This window comes from Hibiscus syriacus, unplaced genomic scaffold (assembly GCF_006381635.1).
Source record: "Hibiscus syriacus cultivar Baekdansim isolate YM2019G1 unplaced genomic scaffold, ASM638163v2 tig00110118_pilon, whole genome shotgun sequence".
In the NCBI taxonomy this organism is placed as follows: Eukaryota; Viridiplantae; Streptophyta; class Magnoliopsida; order Malvales; family Malvaceae; genus Hibiscus; species Hibiscus syriacus.
This window is the reverse complement of record NW_024062595.1, coordinates 20,336-26,551: the sequence shown is the minus strand read 5'-3', so window position 1 is coordinate 26,551 and position 6,216 is coordinate 20,336.

The window sequence follows — 6,216 nt, the reverse complement described above, 5'->3', positions numbered from 1 at the left end:
GCTATTCTACAATTCTTCAGGACAAAAAATCAATATCTAGAAAACTGTTATTTATTACTCAACGAATGTAGAATCGGGATTGAAATATTCTATTGGTACATCTTTTGGCTTCCAAGAAGTTCAAAATTTGGGAAAGTATATTGGAATCCCTCTTTTACATTCTCGAATTATGAAATCTTCGTACAATTATATTGTTTCGAGAGTTTGTGATAAGCTCTCAGGGTGGAAGGCAAAAACTTTGTCCTTGGCTGAGAGAATCACCTTGGCTAAAGCAGTGCTATCGACTATTCCTTCTTATTCAATACAATAAACGAAGCTTTCGAAAGGGACATGTGACGAGATAGAAAGGTTAATTCGAGGTTTTATTTGGGGGCGTACTGAGACAAGAGGTGGAGTACATCTTGTTCATTGGGAGAACATTTGTAAACCAACAGTTAAGGGTGGCCTGAGTATGAAGAAATTAAACGTACAAAATGAGGCTTTTATCATGAAACTAGCTTACAAATTGGTAGTTAATTCCGATCATCTGTGGGATAGAGTGTTCCGTACTAAATCTAAGTGGGTGGAATTGATTCCTGAGTCCATTAATCGCACGAGAAGTTCGCATGTTTGGAAGGGTATATCTCAAGTAAGGAACGAGGTGCGACAATGCTTTGTTTGGAATATTGGTAATGGTTGTATTGTTAACTTTTGGAGGGGGGATTGGCTTAGTGACGTGGGACCTTTGGAGAGTTGTGTTGTTAATATATCAGAGAGAGCTAATCTCCCAAGGCAGTCGGTTTCTTCTATGGTCAAAAGTAGTGGTGTTCGCGTGTTGTGAGTACTATAAAATATACACAAATAATGTACAAGTATACACAATCGCTCAAGTAATATAATGATGACTTAGTATCGTCTCCACAGGGATTGGGTGAAATTACGAAAGTCTAACCAAAGCAACGCACTAAATTATCTAAGTATAGTTAGTCTTGATATATACAAATGTCACGGCAATGGATATGCGTATGCTTGTGATGCGGATTGATGGTGAGATGGTGTAGCAAATGGAAATGCAGTGGTAATGATGGATGTTTAATATTGAGTATGGTGAAATGTCAAGGCAATGAAAAATGGTAAAAACAGTAAATAAAAAGATAAATAAATAAAATAAGAAGAAAATAATCCTCACGTGACAAGCTTCCAATGAAATGAATGGTAAGGATTGGTCTAAGGTTGCTAAACTTATTTCTCAAGTATATTTAAGCTATCTTGCCTTTACTTACTCGACAGGGCTTTCCTAAGGTATTCAAAAGAACCTCACACAATAGGATGCCAAGGCATCTGCTCTCACTCAACGATGTTGGACAACCTACCCTATTGATAAAGACACCCTTTTTAGTCGTTGAAATCCTAACCTAGTCTCTTCCGAGATCTAAGGGATTAAGTTATAATATTCCTAGGCCGGTTCAAAGCCCCTTGAAAATACCATAACCCATTGCTTATGAGGATCTTATCTTGCGTTTCTTCCGAATACTTACAAGTATTTTTAGTTTAGGATTCTTCCGAATACCTAACCTTCATCTAAGAGATGGACATTTCCATGCCTCTTACAAGCCTAGATGGTGAAGCATTCATAAGCAAAGCAAATAAAGAACCAAAATAAACTTAAATATACCATTAAAAATAAAGTTTAAACAACCATTAAATCAACCACCACCAAATAAGTTAGTTCATGGTGGGGTTCGAAATATCCAAACACAAAGTCATGAAAATATTCGTTCCAACAACCCAAAAAAATAATATAAAAATAGCAGCAAAAAGGGAAGCGAGAAGAAGCCTTCGACGCACCACCGGAGGTCTCCTCTCGGCCACCATGAACCACCTAGCTCGCTAGCTTCTTTCGGCGCCTAGCTTGCCACTCCTTGGAGCTTTATCAATGGAGGAATATCCCAAGGAAGAAGAAAGGAAAAGAGAAAATAAAAATGTGATTTTTCTGCTCTATGTGTGTGCTCTCTGTCCGTGTATCTCTCTCTCCCATGAGGTGTCATATATAATAAAAAATATCTATGGGTAATGATGAGTTTGTTGGGTGCAAAATACCCCTCATGCCCCTAGAATCACATGTTGTGCATTAACCTTATCCTTCAAGTGGCAGTGGTCCATTGGCAGCTCTGGCAGGCGGTTACAGCAGTCCTTCACGTGCAGAGACATCTGTCCAGTGCCAGCTGTCCTGATGCAGAAATATCTTTTTGTCTTTTTCTGCGCCGGAAATGCCAAGGCATTTCAATCTGCTTTAGCAACGTGTGATGCCATGGCATTACTTCCCAAAGAATTCTTTTTCTTGCTATTCCCTGCACACCATAGACAAACTGCACCTTTCCCTCAAATAGCACCATTAAGAAATAAAATAGCACAACCACCACAAATGCAACTATATGCAACTATATGATCCTAAAATGACTAAAATGAGCTTTTAAACAAACAATAACTTAAGTGAAAAAGGCTTTAAAAGTAGCCTTTTTAGGAAGTTAACACACCCCCAAACTTAAGCTATTGCTTGTCCTCAAGCAATGGATAGCAGTTACATAAGCATAATGTCATGGCAAAGTTCGATAGTAAGACAGTAGGACAAAATTGAATTTCAACCCTCAGAACGATAGGCTTCAACATGCTAGACTTATCAAGAATTCAAGTACTTTTCCCTAGGTCAAAATCCTTTGTGGTAGTGTATGTGCGTGATTGTATCCAATCTATACTTAGCGAATTTAGACAATTTCTAATCAAGTCCCTTAGTTTTTGTCAAGGCATTTACTTATCATTAAGCACATTTTTACTCCCTTTTCTTTGATTTTTTTTTTAAACTGTTATGAAGGGAATCAGCTCATCACACCTACTCTCCCACACTCTAGATGAAAGGGAGCATACCTTCCATCCCCGAGCTAGTTAAGTAGTGTCATCCCGTGACTTCTTTCATTCACTCATATGCACAAGGCTTCCATTTATTAAAGAAAGTTCCAGGAAATGCCACGGCAAAGAGGAGTGTCCCTCTACAGCTATGCTTAAGCATTTATTCACAGTTTCATTTCTAAGGGAGTTTGTTTTTGATTTTTCTTTTAAACACCATACTATATTTCAATGCCAAGACTAACTAAAGTTCCTTCATAAAAATTTCCTAAATTTTCTAAGTATAGAAAACATACAAATCGTGTAAATATTTTTCACAAAGCATCAAGCCCTAGAGTGAGTTCTATCACTCTCAACAGTCATTTACATTCAGATTCTAGCCTAACAAAATTATCATCATCGGGTATCCTCAAAACATTTCATCTAATTGTCCTACCATTTACTGATGCCATAGCATAATACTATGCTAATGCTATCATGCATATGACCTACCAAGAACAATACCTCCCCCAAACTTAAGGGAAGCATTGTCCTCAATACTTTAAAGAGAACAAAACTAATTAGAAACTATATGTTATGCAATGAAATGCAACTAAATGAAAATGGATGCAAGAGAGGTACCTCAATGTTTACGTGGTGGTGGTGCTTTGGAGGTGCTAGCAGCTCCTCGTCGGGTGCGCTTTCGGATAGGTGCTGGGCTGGACTCGGAAGAAGTGGAGTAATAGTTCGCAATGCGTCCAGCCGTGGTCTTGGTGCGACGACCACTACGTTGTGCATGAGAAGGATTGGGTGCTGGGACGGGGCTGGGTGTTTCTTCAACATGGACAGTGGATGGATATTCAGGAGTTTCAGAACAGTGTGTATCAGGAGTAGGGTCATCAGCAGGAGGATCAGGTGCATCGTGCTCAGGCTCTGGAGATGCCTCAGAATTGAATGCCGGCAGAATTTCATCTGGGAATCCAGGAAAATTCCGTTGTCCGTGGGGAATGATTTCTTGAAAGAATGATTCCACCACAGCATCTCTATGCTTCACATATCCAAAGAAGTTACGGATGTCACCGTATAAAGCATGCATTTGAGCTTGAGTCTGCGTCACAGCTTCCTCGAGAGCAAGTAACCTTGCCTCGGCATTCGATTCTATAGCACCTGTAAATTGCTCATGAACAGGGTCGTTAGACTTGGGATTTTTAATTCCCAACAACACTGGAAGTCTAGCCCTAGTGATGCCCGATAATCCAGGTAAAATTTCATCAAAAGCATTTTCCTCAACATTTTTCTTACGACATAAAGCGGTAATTAAATTAGGAAACACCAAAGCACTTGCCTTTTTACCCAAACAGTCGTGAACTTGCTGAACAATGATACGACCCACATCGATCGGACGGGATGCCATTATAGAATGTAAAAGCAATAAGCGTGAAAGTGATACCGTAGTGTTGTGGGAGGTGGGCATGAGTTTATGCTTGACGAAGTGATTCCATAATTTGGCACGCGGCTGAAGACGTTCCCGGTTGACCGAGTATCGGCTCGTCTGGCGACCATTCCACTCAGTTTTTCGAAACAAAGGTCCTCCAAGACCCCATCGTATGTGTTGCTATCGGCTTCCTCTTCGAACATGGCATGGTTATCCACAACATCCTGCAAATGAAAATAATGATTAATAGCAGTGGATGTAAAACGGATTTGCTTACCTCAAACGAAGATGGAGTGTTGATTGGGCTTGGAAATATTCGCATAGAACTCCTTAACTAATGAGGCGTTCACCGAACCAGGATGACGGGCAAACTTCTGCCACTTGAGTGGCGTCACGATGTCCATAACTTCGGGTTTCATCGGTAAAAATAAATCCTAACTCAAAAAAGAGTTTTCGGTTCTTAAAGTTTTGGAACCGAGCCTTAGCCTCATCGTTCTCAAACTGTTGCCAAGCGGTCGTGTCGGTTGGAGCCGGTCTTGAGCGCACCATTTTCAGTATTTTTGATGTAAGAAAAATGAAAAAAGAAGAAGCTTTTGAAAGCTTTAAAAACTTGGATGTATTTCGGCTATGGAGAGAATAAGGGAAGAAGATGAGTAAGAGAGAGAGAAAAAGTAAAAGTTAACATGAAAGAGGAAAAAAAATGAATAAAGAAAGAGAAAAGAAAAAAGTTAAAAATTTGGGAGGGAAAAAGGGGTGATAGGACGGTTAAGAGAGAAATTAGTGGGTGGGGGTTGTGCGTGTATAGGGAAGGAAAAACTGCCAAAAAGCAATGATGATGATGGACAAAAACTGTGGAAAGAGAAAAGTAAATGTCAGAAATTAAATTAAATAAAAAGAAACAAATCAAAAGAATATCTCTCCAATTAATGCTTTGTCCTTTCCTCCCTTTGGTAACCGCTCCTTGTACGGTTTGTAGCAATGTGGTCCCTACAAATCAGATCAAAAATTAATTACAAAATAAAATAAAATAAAACTAAAGAAAAAAAAACTTGAATGTTAAATTTTATTTATGCACAGACACAAATTCAATGCCGAGGCATCGAATTTTGGTTCTCCTCTGGGCACGCTTCAGTATCGTGCAGCCGTAACACGTCCTTGTTGTGCGGTGGTGGAATTCCATTATAGGCTTTTAGACGCTGGCCATTGACCTTGAAGATCTTCCCATTGTCTATTCTCTTGATGTCAATAGCTCCATGGGGATAGACATAATACACCTTAAATGGCCCTGACCATCGAGATTTTAGCTTCCTAGGAAAGAGTTTAAGTCTGGAGTTGTAAAGCAAGACTTGTTGCTCCACATGAAAATGCCGTGGCATTAGTTTTTGGTCATGCCACTTCTTGGTTTTCTCATTGTATATCCGAACGTTCTCATATGCTTGTGCTCTAAACTCTTCCATTTCATTAAGTTCTAATAATCTCTGCTCCCCAGCTAGTTGAGCATCGAAATTCAATCGCTTGATAGCCCAATAAGCTTTATGTTCAAGCTCAACCGGGAGATGACAAGCTTTACCATACACTAACTTGAAGGGTGACATCCCCAAAGGAGTTTTGAATGCTGTTCTGTATGCCCAAAGTGCTTCATCCAACTTTGGCGACCAATCCTTTCGCTTTGGGTTCACCACTTTCTCTAAAATCTGCTTGATCTCTCGATTAGATATCTCAGCTTGGTCATTTGTCTGCGGATGATATGCCATGGCAATCTTGTGTCGAACTCCATATCTCAGCAATGCCTTGGCAATCAACTTTTTATCAAAATGGGTTCCTTCATCACTGATGATAGCACGAGGTACTCCAAACCGAGTGAAAATATACTTGTGCAAAAACTTGAGTACGGTCTTGGAGTCATTCCTTGATGTTGC